Source organism: Mirounga angustirostris, unplaced genomic scaffold (genome assembly GCF_029215605.1).
Source record: "Mirounga angustirostris isolate CCGP_5_RB_7025 unplaced genomic scaffold, mMirAng1.0.hap1 SCAF_17, whole genome shotgun sequence".
Classification (NCBI taxonomy): Eukaryota; Metazoa; Chordata; class Mammalia; order Carnivora; family Phocidae; genus Mirounga; species Mirounga angustirostris.
In genome coordinates, this window is record NW_026991725.1 from 28,285,398 (window position 1) to 28,298,196 (window position 12,799).

At 48.6% G+C, this 12,799-nt stretch overlaps 1 protein-coding gene and 1 non-coding gene across 2 annotated transcripts in view; one reads left to right on the forward strand and one right to left on the reverse strand.

The window, feature by feature from the left end:
• The window catches only part of PYY (peptide YY), a 57,960-nt gene that overhangs the window by 24,575 nt on the left and 20,586 nt on the right, over nucleotides 1-12,799 (reverse strand). The gene's annotated exons all lie outside the window — the stretch shown is intronic.
• LOC123854816 (small nucleolar RNA SNORA61) lies at nucleotides 12,439-12,586 on the forward strand. The gene has a single exon (XR_006793374.1). It is a non-coding gene; the product is annotated as a small nucleolar RNA SNORA61 (small nucleolar RNA).

The following is a 12,799-nucleotide window of genomic DNA, read 5'->3' on the forward strand; positions in this document are numbered from 1 at the left end:
GCTGAGCGTGTCCCATTGACGCCCCACTGCAATCCTGTAAGGTCTGCGTTATTAGCTCCGTTTTACTGATAAAGAAACTGAGGCTCAGAGAGGTTAGGCAACTTGCCCCAGTCCCACAGCAGGTAAATGGACACTGGGGCAAGAGCTCAGGCCAATGGGGCCCTGATCCGCGCTCTCCTCTGTCTCAGGCTGCCCTCATGGAGCCAGATGGCGACATATTCCTCGGGCCTCTGCGTCCACTCCTCTGGTGGTCAGCACAGATGTGGGCGACTCCGGCCCTGAAGCCACGACTCTATTACCAATATTCCCAGACTGGGCATAGCCCTCCCCTCCTCTGCCCTTATTAATTTTATCAGGAGCCTCCTGAGAAAACCAGGCCTCCCTCTCCCCCTATCCCTGCTGCTCTCTGGCTTAATTACTTCTCCTCCTGGCTGTAATGAATGTCTCTGAGCCCCTGAGACAGGAAACTTCATCAGGAACAGCCGCCTTCCTGACTCAGCCCTGCCTGCCCCAGCCCCGTCCCTTTGGACCCAGACAGAGGCCCAGCCTCTGCCTCATCTCCAGCCCAGCCCCAGCTTCAGCTAAAAGGGCATTTGTGGGTGGGAGACGCCCTAGGACCCTCAGCCCCCTTCCCCCCCCCAGAATGCAGGAGTGCAGGCCCTAAAACCAGACCATAAAGGGTCTGCCCCAGATTGGGGGGTCCCAATCCTCAGACCCTCATCCAGCAATCTGCCCACAGGCATTGGAACAGACGGCTCAGATTGGCAGCTCGTCCTGGCTTCCTTCCACCCCCAGGGGTCAGCACAAAGAGGTCATTCTTTCCTCTTATTCATTCACCCCATGCTCCAGGAGCACCTGCTCAGTACCAGCCCCTACTCCGAGCACTGGGAATACGACAGGGAACAAGATGGACAAGATGCGTGCCTTCTAGGAACTTATGGTCCAGCAAGAACACAGCCTAAAACAAGTGAACAAGCAGATAAATAAAATTATCCAAGACCTTTGAACAACACGGGTTTGAACTACACGGATCCACTTATACGCAGGTTTTTTTGGTAAATACAATACAGTACTGTAAATATATTTTCTCTTCTTTGTGATTTTCTTAATAGCATTCTCTTTTCTCTAGCTTACTTTATTGTAAGAACACAGTATATAGTACATCTAAATTATAAAATTATGTTTATTTTATCGACTCTTTCTGTTATCTATAAGGCTTCCGGTCAACAGTAGGGTATTGGGAGTCAAAAGTTATACATAGATTTTTGACATCCCTAAACCCCACATTGTTCAAGGGTCAACTGTATTTATAAGGAGGGGGAAACTGAGACAGAGTGATAGCTTGAGTAGCAGTGATGGCACATACGCTTCCATCCCGTCCTGTTCAATCCCTATATTGGAAGTCCTTACAGCAGTCTGCCCTGCATCCTTCATGCTTCAAGGCCAGCAGGGTCTTACTGGATCATCACCTCCAATCACCCAGGGCTTCTGCTACATACCCACCCCACCCATCACCTCAAACCACCACAGGGAGGAAAGAGGGCCAACGGTGTAGAAGTCCCAGAGTCACCATGCCAGGAAGGAGGACAGCAGAATGAAGACAGTATCAGCCGGCCGACATCCCCTTTCTGCCTCTCTGCCCTCCCACTGGGGTCCCTTATCCTCCCCCTGGACCCCACGCCCATCATCAAAGACATTTCCAAGTAGACTAAGGAGTTACGTGTAAAAATACATTGAACCACAGAAAATTAGGAAGCAGGCACAGCCAGACCTCTTGAGGGAAGAGGCCTTTATGAGTATAAAGGACGGGACGAAATCACAGGAGAAAGGTCAACAGCTTTGCCCACAGAAGCGTTAAACACAGGTGTGTGTCATAAAAGCGTAACTGAAATGACGCATGAACCCCCTCTTTTTTGCCAGGCTCGCTCCTAATCTGTCCCAGATGGAGCCCACCAGGAACTTTCCCTCCCCTCACGCCCACCCCTCACCTTACCCAGTCTGGGTTGGCTATCGCCCCTGAGCGCTCCCTGGCACCCGGCTGCTCCATCCTCCATCCTCTATCAAAGTGTAGATGAGACTGTGTTGTGAATGTCGGTTGCAGTTTGGATCCTCATGGTGCGTGGGCACCTTGACATCTTATTTTTTATAATCTCCATGCCCAGCGCACAGAAATACCTTACACAGGGTAAAATTCATTAAGTTTTTTTAGTGGATACCTGTTGTATTTTCTTCTTCCCTAGGTTTTTTTTTTTTAATTGTGGCAAAATATACATAACATAGACACCAAAAAAAAAAAAAAATACACGTAACATAAAATCTACCAGCTTAATTTTTTAAAAAAGATTTTATTTATTTATTTGAGAGAGAGAGACAGAGCACGAGAGGGAAGGGGATCAGAGGGAGAAGCAGACCCCCCACTGAGTGGGGACCCCCCCCATGTGGGGACTCCATCCTGGGACTCCAGGATCATGACCTGAGCTGAAGGCAGTCGCTTAACCAACTGAGCCACCCAGGCGCCCTATCAGCTTAACTTTTTGAGGAAACTCCGTACTGTTTCCACAGCAGCTGCACCATTTTGCTTTCCCGCCAACAGCGCACAGGGATTTCAATTTCTCCGCATCCTCGCCAACCCTTGTTACTTTTTGGTGTTTTTGACAGTAGGCATCCTAATGTGTGTGAGGTGGCATCTTATTGTTGTGGGGGTTTTTGTTTGTTGTTTTATTTTTTTTTAATTAATCTCTATGCCCACCATGGGGCTCAAACTCACGACACCAAGATCAAGAGTCGCTCGCTCCGCCAACTGAGCCAGTGAGGCGCCCCTTACTGTTGTTTTGATTTGCATTTCCCAATAACTAGTTTTTAAATGAGTCAACAGACTAAAAAAGAATCCATATGGCAGATATGACAAAGGGTAATATCTTTTATATGTAAAATGAATATACAGATCTCTACGTAAAACATTAGGATCCAAAAAGACAAATGGACATGAAGAGACAACTTCCGAAAGAGGAAAGGTAACATAAGAACAAATGGCATCACAGACCTGTACCCCTGAAACAAATAATACATTATATGTTAATAATAAATAAATAAATAATAAATAAATAAATAAATAAATAAAAAAAAAAAGAACAAATGGCATGGCTGGTCACCAAAAAAGACAAAACAGAATACCATGTTTTACCTGGGAAGATTTCAAAACTTAAAAAAAATAAATAAAAAGATAAAACTCACTGCTGGCAAGGAAGGTTGGCAAACAGACATACTTGTCCATTCACAGCTGATGAGTGTGCATTGGTACAACCCTTTTGAAAAGCAACTTCCAAAGACTCAGGAGCATTTATGCACTTTAACCTAGGAATTCAGTTTCTGGGCACTTACTGAAATAAACTTATTTCAGCAATATATGCATAAAATGTGTACCACAGTTTATTTCTAAGAGTGAAAACTTGGAAGTATCATAACAACATATTCAATAATAAATTTTTAAAAATGTTCCTATAGTGTAACATTATGCAGTCACCCAAAAGTTGATCATGAAGTTAATGAGATGAGAAGCTATTTGGGACTTTCAGTGGGAAAAACAGAATACAAAATGTTACCTGCCTTAAGATCTTAACTCAGAAAAAAAATACGGGTAGTAAATGTATATAAAAATATACACCGGGCACCTGGGTGGCTCAGTTGGTTAAGCGACTGCTTTCAGCTCAGGTCATGATCCTGGAGTCCCAGGATCGAGTCCCGCATCGGGCTCCCTGCTCGGCAGGGAGCCTGCTTCTGCCTCTGACCCTCCCCCCTCTCATGTGCTCTCTCTCTCTCATTCTCTCTGTCTCAAATTAAAAAAAAAAAAAAAAAATCTTAAAAAAAAAAAAAAAATATATATATATATATACACCAGGGGGCACCTGGCTGGTTCAGTTGGTGGGCCTGCGACTCTTGATCTCTGGGTTGTGAGTTTCAGATCCACCTTGGGTGTGGAGATGACTTAAAAATAAAATCTTAAAAAAAAAAAATACAACAGACTCGTGGAAGCTTTCTCTGGCTGATGAGCCTGTGGGTAATTCTTTTCTGTGTTGTGCTTCATCCCTTCACACCATATACCTCTCCCCAAACTGAAAATGTACTCACAACCTTTCATAAACTTTGATCAGATATTCCCTCTTCTGAATATTTATCCTAAAAAAATCATTCAACAGTATAAAGGAAAATGTTATGCATGAAATGGTAATTACATTTATAATCATATATAAGTTGGATGCAAATCAAATGTTTAATAATAGAAATTAATTGAATAGATGAGGGAATTTTACCCTTATTGAAATCTTAGTCACTAAAAGGCACAGTTAGGAAGTGTGACGGGTTGAATTGTGTCCCCCAAAAAGATATGTTGAAGTCCTAACCCCCAGTACCTTGATTTAGGACCTTATTTGGAAAAAGGATGTTGCAGTCTTAACTCATTAAGATGAGGTCATACTGGAGTAGGGTGGCACTTAATCCAATATGTCTGGTGTCCTTCTAAGAAGAGACACGCACAGGGAGAAGGTAGCCATGTGACCCCAAAGACAGAGATTGGAATGGTGCATCTACAACCCAAAGAATGCCAAGGATTGCCAGCAAACACCAGAAGCTAGAAGAGCCAAGGAAGGATTCGCCCCTACAGGTTTCAGGTGGCCCTGCTGACGTCTTGATCTTGGACTTCTAGCCTCCCCACCTGTGAGACCATACATTTCTGCTATTTTCAGCCACCCAGCCCGTGGTACTTTGTTAGGGCAACCCTAGGAAACTAATACAGGACATAATATGAAAAATGTTCCTGACATCCTAAGTGAAAATCAGGAAAATATTTATAGGTACACAATAACACAGCCATCCTTGTTTGTTTAATGTAAAAGAGCTTGGAAAGAAAGACCGAATGCAAAAGCAGCTATATTGTAGGCTAGATAGGTTTTATTTATCCAGTTTTCAGTAATATTCCTAACTTACTTTTATAATGAAAAAAAAAAAAAGGTGTTTGGTGTTTTGGGGTTTTTGTTCTTGTTGTTTTATCAAGTATACCCTAATTGTAACCACCAGCTCCTCTTTCCACTCCCACTGTCAGACCCCTGGTCTCTGCCTGGGATCCACCACCTCTCCCCACCATCCTTTAACTTCTAGGAGCCCAGCTGAGACTGGGCCACTCCTCAAAATCTTACAGTGGCTCCCCTGGTCTCCTTTAGCTGCACCCACACCACTGGCCTCGCTACCCTCGGCTTTGCCCTTCCCCGCCCCTGCCCTTGCCCTGCCACACTAACATTGGTACCTTCCCTGGGGTTTCTCAGTCCGACCTGCAAAGACCGGTGAATCCCGGTGGTGAATCGGGAGGGAAGCCAGCTTTCTCCCCATTGAGAAGATGAAAAGGCGAACCCCTGCAGGGGGAGTGAAGGTCTTGCTCAAAGCCAGCCTGAGACCAGTCTGTGAGGCTGGGACTCAAAACCAGGGCCCCTGACCCCAAGTCAAGGCAAGGGCCGAGCCCTGTGTCCCCGGGTCCACTCGCCCAGCACCCTGCCCGGTCCACAGTGGGCGCTCCCTTCGTGTGTCCCGATTGAGGAAGCCTGAGCCCCCTCCTCCCACCTTTGCCCCCAATAAAACCTCCCACTCCCCTCAACGCCTTTGCCCCTGACTCCCCCTTTGGCTGCATCCTCACTCCCTCACCCCACCCCACCCCCACTCCCGGGCTGGTCTACTTGCAGGAGGGTTGGGGGTATCGAGATGCGAGAGCGGCGCGGGAAGATGGGGTGGCTCTGGAAGGGCGTTGGCTGGGGTGGGGGCAGCCAGAGCCCGGGGAGGGGGAGGCGGCAAGCCTGGGCACAAAGGCACCAAGAGTCGGCCCCCCAACCCGCTGCTCCGGACCGGTTCTCACTCGCCCCCTCGAACAGATCGCTGTAACTTCGCTGGGAGCTCCCTCCGTCCTCCTATCGCCGGCCGGGCCGACACTGCCCTCTCGTGGCAATAGTGTGTAATTACAAACTGCGGGCGGGCAGCGGAACCCGCGTCCTTCTCCACGGAGGACAGGTCGGGTAGGGCCCTGAGTTCCCTGAGTCCAGCAGGAGGGCTGTTCAAGCTTAGGACAGTTTCCTAAGCCCTGATAATCCACAATTCCCTGCCTACGCATCAATTTCGCCTTGGGACATGCACATAATAGGATGGACCGTATGAAACTTCCATTCGTTGACTTCTAACTTATAAAAACACAAAAACATACAAAAGATACACATGAGCTCTGCCCCACATCTCCCCCCTTCATACATGCCAAAAACCTCAAACACACACACACACACACACACACACTCACCTCTACACATTCCTCTTTCCAACACACAGATGGGAGCGGGGATATCCCCCCTCCCCCTGGGGAGCTCTCAGCCATGGGACAGAGAAGTACCACCCAGCGCTACACCCCCTAACCCTACCCATGAGTCCCACACAACACTCAACCCCCACGAAGCCATAAACACAACACCCCCAAGTTCAGCTCCACCCCAGGGTCTTCACCTCTCCCTCTATCTCCTCCTTGACCTCAAACTCACTAGGGACATCCCCATATTGAATGTCACCTCTCTTCACATCTAGAGACCAACCTACATCTCTGCACGAGTACTTTTCAGATTTTAATGCTCATAGAATCTCCTGGGGACCTCATTAAAATGCAGATGCTAATTCAGTAGGCCTAGAGCAGGCCCCAGATTCCACATTTCCAACCAGCTCCCAGGTGATGCTATGAACCATGCTTTGAATACGGAGGCTCTGCTTCTTTCTCCAGCCACAATTCCTCCAGGAGTTCCTGTGGGCTCATCCCAGGCCCCTCCCCAACCATCTGCCACCTGGCTTTCCCACTCTACGTCCCCCCCCACACACACACACTGAAATGGGAAAGTCAGTGATAAGTGAAACCAGTGGCCTTTTCTCAGGTTTTGAGGCATCTATGCTGTGGGCTGCCCCTTTCTTCTTGAACCATCTCTACCTATGGATTCCGGGTGACTCCTGGTGGGCCCTCTTCTACCTCTCCAATGTGCTCTCCGCTTTCTCCAGCCCCTCCCTGGCAGCTAGCTGGTGGCCATGCTCAGGGTCTCTCCATCCCTGACCTCTCTCCTGAGCTCCAGGATCCTTTTCCACCTGTCCACTAGGAAGCTCTACTTGTGCCCTGAAAGTATTTTATCTCCACTTGTCTAAAATCCCTCTCCTGGGATCTCTGTAATAATCGTCACGCCGACTTCGTGGTGTGAGTGTGGGAATTAAATAAGTGGATACGTATCATGTGCTTAGAACATACCTGACGAAGAGTTTGCCATCATTAACTTTAAGACAGTAGCCTTTCCTAAATAGCCCCAGTCCCCAGAAATTGTAGACTGTAGGAAGACTATCATAGGGTTATGGACAGGTTCTTCCGTGTGTCTCTGTGTGTGTGTGTCTGTGTGTGTGTGTGCCATCTCCGAGAAGGTCTCTAGCAGACGCGAACAGGCCAGCAACATCTCCCTCACACTGCGGATAACTTCCTCCTTTTCACAAACCCGCACCGCAAGCAACCAGAAGAGGCGGAGAGTAGGGAGTCCCCTGCTGGACAAGACGGAAATTCTTGTTGGTTTTTTTTAGATTTTATTTATTTGACAGAGAGAGACACAGCGGGAGAGAAAACACAAGCAGGGGGAGTGGGAGAGGGAGGAGCAGGCTTCCTGCCGAGCAGGGAGCCCGATGCGGGGCTCGATCCCAGGACCCTGGGATCATGACCTGAGCCGAAGGCAGACACTTAACTACTGAGCCTCCCAGGCGCCCCTGGAACCAAAATTCTTAAATCTATAAATTATGTATTTGTGGAGTATTTACTATTTCACGCATCTGTGCCTTGAAGGAAAACTACTCATGGAAGAAGCAAGCTCGCTTTTATGGAGTGTTTCACCTGTCAGACTGGTAACTTGCACCTATGGGAATTCATTGAATTTTCTCATTTGTCCAATCATACATAGTGGTGGATAGATAGTATAATGATCCCCTGTACCCATTGTCCAGCTTTAACAAATACCGACTCCTGACTCAGAGCGAGTCTTATTGCTTCTGTCCCCCCACCCCTAGTTTCTCCCCTCCAGGGTTATTTTGAACTAAATGCAAGACATCTTATCATTTCATCTATAAATATTCAGGATGCACACTAAAGTATATGGAGTAGTTTTAAAAACAACACACAATCATAGCACACCTAAAAATTAATATATCAAATATCCTTTGTGCTCAAATTTTTCCAATTGTCTCATTTTTTATGGCTTGTTTGATTCAGAATTCAAATAAGGATTAAAAGAGACTTTAAAATACATCTTTTGGGGTGCCTGGGTGGCTCAGTTGTTGGGCATCTGCCTTCGTCTCGGGTCGTGGTCCCAGGGCCCTGGGATCGAGCCCCGCATCGGGCTCCCTGCTCCGCAGGAAGCCTGCTTCTCCCTCTCCCACTCCCCCTGCTTGTGTTCCCTCTCTTGCTGTGTCTCTCTCTGTCAAATAAATAAATAAAATCTTTAAAAATATACATCTTTTGGGGGGTGCCTGAGTGGGGCTCAGTGAGTGAAGTGTCTGCCTTCGGCTCAGGTCAGGATCCCAGGGTCCTGGGATCAAGCCCTGCATCGGGCTCCCCGCTCCACGGGGAGTCTGCTTCTCCCTCTTACCCCTCCCCCCTGCTCATGATCTCTTTTTCTCTCTTACACTTTCTCTCTCAAATAAATAAATAAAATATTTTTAAAAATAAAATAAAATAAAAATACATCTTTTGGGGGGGCACCTGGGTGGCTCAGTCGGTTAAGCCACCAACTTTTGATTTTGGCTCAGGTCATGATCTCAGGGTCGTGGGATTAAGCCCCACATCAGGCTCCACGCTCAGTGTGGAGTCTGCTTGAGATTCTCTCTCTCCCTCTGCCTCTCCCCCAGCTTGCACTCACTCTCTCTCTCTCTAAAATCTGTCTGTCTTTTTGGTGCACCTGGCTGGCTTCAGTAGAGCATGTGACTCTTGATCTCAGGGTTGTGTAGAGATTACTTAAAATAAAATATTTTTAAAAATACATCTTTTCATTTAATTCCGCCCTCCTCTCTCCTACTCTTTTCTTTGTAATTCATTTGTTGAAGAAACCAGATTGCTTGCCCTATAGTTTCCCACGGTGTGGATTTGGCGGACTGAGTGCCCATGGAGAGCTTTTCATCTTCACTACTATGCAGTGAGATTAAGTTTTATTCTTTTTCCCCCCTTTTTACAAGTGAGAAAGCAGGAGGCCAGAGAAGTTAAATGCCTTGCCCAAACCTTTACAGCCAAGGAAGTGGCAGAGCCAGGCCTCCTGACCTCCAGCCAGGGAAAATGGGACTGCGTCCTCAGAGCGCCCCGTTCACGACCTGGCACATAGTATGTGCTCACAACACCGCGGTTGACCGAGGCCTGTGTACTCTCCCACTGGGCTCTTCCTCCTCACAGATGGAGAGGGTCCCCTTGGGGCTGCTGGGAAGTCCTAGGGCCAATCCCACGATAGTCCACAGAGCCAGGCTTCCCTTTCCACAGGGCCCTACATCTTTCCTTCTGTCTTCTCTTCATTCATTTGTTCATTCAGTGTTTACTGGCCACTTCGCCCACGGCAGATGCCATTACGGCATGTGAATGAGTATGGCTCTGTGCCTCTATGTGGGTAGATGAGTATGACCTCAGGTGGGGTGTCTGCTTGTAACTCTGTATGTAGTGTGTGTGTGTGTGTGTGTGTGTGTACATTCCTGTCTCCAGATCTAAGTGCCCCTGTAGTTGTCCCTGATGACAGCTGGGTGTGTATTTGCGTGTTCTCAGCACCTATCCATGTGTGTGTGTCCGTGTTCCTATGTATGACATGGTCGCTGCGCACATAAGCATGCACAATTCTGCGTGCAAATGTGTGTCTGGGTGGACCGGTGTCTCTCTGTACACCTGTTGTGTCTATATATGTGTATCTCTCTATGTGCACATCTGTGTGAGAATGGATGGTGTGGGTCTCCATGTGTTCTGTGTATCTCCGTACACCTGTGTGTCTCCACATCTGTGTTTCTGCGTGCATCTCAGTGGCTGGTGTGGGATGCTACATTTGTGTACTCGTGTGTGTGTGTGTGTGTGTGTATCTCCCCTCAGGTGCTGTGATTAGAACTGTCAGCTGTCACCCCTGGCCCCTCACCTGCCCGGCTTCCTGTCACTTCCACGCCCACCTGTCCTGAGTGGCAGCTAAGGAGGGCTCTAGTAGGAGGGACAGCCTTGGCCCTTCAAACCAGCTCCTGTGCTCAAGGCTGTGGCCTGTGCCGAGGGGAAGTGTCTGGAGGGGTTGGAAGGTTGTGTCTGGTCCCAGCATCTCCATGACCCAGGGCCTGGTGAGAAGACAGGATCCTGATTCTGGGCACATTGACAACAAGCTTTACTCTGAAAAACAAAACGACGGCCTGCTTCAGAGGGGAACAAAGAAAATTCAAGCTGGAACCACAGACCCACAGGGATCCTGTAGGCCTTCAATTCAGAGGGGTGGGGTCAGGTAGGGGTGTTGACCTCATATACCCAAACTCATCTCCTCCACAAAGCAGGGCCAGTTCTCCAACCAGAGGCTGGCCTTCCCCCAGGGAGAGGCAGTGAGGACACAGTGGCCCCAGGGTCACTGGGCCTGGAGTTAATCATCTACTCAGGATATCCCTGGGCCCATTGGCTGCCTGGGGACACGGCCCTCTGGGCTAAAGCCCAAAGCAGTGGGAAGCAGCTCCCCAGCTGGCGTCTGCCCCACCAGCCCAGGGGAAATGGGGCTGATGCTGTTGGCTACTGAAATGGGTGGGCCCCTGGTCTGAGGAGGGGAACAACAGCCCTGCCCTCAGGGAGCCCCAGTCTGAAGGGAGAAGTCAGCCTTGCCCTCACAGAGGCCCTGAGTTGGCAGGAGGGGGAAAGGGCCTGGAAGAGGCATATATTTGGGAGAGAAGGAGTGAAGAGAGGCCAGAGCTGGGGCAGAGAGACGGAGAAGGAGGAATCCTGAGTAGAGAGGGGCCAGGGAGGGTGGGAGCGCTGAGCGGCTTGGAAAATGATTAATCCCCCAGGAGCTAGGACCACCTCCTCTGGTGGATTCTGGGAAGTGTAGGGAAGTAGGGGGTGGGCCGCAGCAAACTGGGAAGAGAAAGAAGGCCTTAGAGATGACCCCACAGAGTAGGGGGTACAGACCTTCCATGCTTCCCTCTCTAATGGAACCCAGAATTTCTAAGTAGGAAAATGGAAAAGTCAGTGGACGAGGTCACAAAGGTCAGCAACCCCTCCCCCTGCCAGGAGTCTCCTGCCTGGGAGAGTGCATGTGTGTGCTGTGTGTGCACACGTGTTGGTGCATGCATGAGTGTGTTGGCAGGGGATCCCGGGAAGGGGTTGGTGTGCTCATCCAGCATCCTCTGGGATGCTCAGGGGAGAAGCAGCTCAGGCAGAGCCCCAACAGTCTTGACTCCCAGCACAGGGAGCACAGAACTGCAGAGAAGGAAGAAAAGAGCAGTGGTGAGAACTTAGGATGCCTAGCATCTGGCCGTGACACTACCAGCTGTGTGACCTTGGCCAAGTCACTGCTCCTCCACACTTGCTTTTCTCCTCTACAACGACAGAGGGTGGGGCTCCAGCACGGTGGGTGTACGGGAGCGCAGGATGTGTACAACGGATAGTGTACAGGCTGCTTTCTGGCAGCGGGTGGATACAGTATCAAGTCCCAGTGAATCACATCCTGGGAAAGTTTTCAGGTCCTTTTCAAATCTTGTTTAAGAGCATGCATCTGAAGCAGAACTGCTTTGCTTCAAAGAACAGCCCCACTGTTAATAAGCCGAATGACCTTGGCCCTCACATAGTTCTGTGCCTTGATTTCCTCATCTATAAAGTGGGCAGAATAATAATACCCATCCTGGCATCATTGTGAGGATGAAATGAGAAGTGAAGTGCTTTGCACAGGGCCTGGCATTCCACAGGTCAGGAGAAAGCCTCCCAGGCTGCCAGGGTGCTTCTGACACTGCATACTTGGTAGCCTTCTATGTTACCAAGAGAGCAGGCAACACTAGCCAGCTGGAACTTAATAATATTTTGTTTTGGCTTCATTCTTTTTTTTTTTTTTTAAAGATTTTATTTATTTATTTGAGAGAGAGAGAATGAGAGACAGAGAGCATGAGAGGGGGGAGGGTCAGAGGGAGAAGCAGACTCCCTGCCCAGCAGGGAGCCCAATGCGGGACTCGATCCTGGGACTCCAGGATCATGACCTGAGCCGAAGGCAGTCGCTTAACCAACTGAGCCACCCAGGCGCCCCTTGGCTTCATTCTTAAGGCTTTCTTCTGTTGATAGCAAGTGATACTGGTTTTCTAGTTATAATCTTGATAGGGAGAAATTTTAAATTTAAGAACCTTAATACTAATAAGGGGTGATTTACCCTCCGGTTCCCTTTCCCATTGGATCTGAACGCTGGTCTTGGTGGAAGGGGGCATACGATTGGGAAAAGGAGGAAAAGGAACACCGAAGCTGGCCTCACAGTGCTTATAGTCTGGCATATAGCTTATGGCCTAGTTTCAAACAAGGTAATAAAATAAAAGTAAAATAAAATAAAATAAATAATAAGGGGTGATTTGAGACTATGACAAAATTCTTCAAAGTGGTACCCAGTGTCTGGAGCTTGGCCAACCCTGGTAACCTCATGATTCCAATTTTCTTGAAGCTCAGATCATAGGATAGAGGCATTCCCCGCCCTCCAGCAGAGTTGGCACACCTCCACCCTCCTTCCACTCCTCCCCA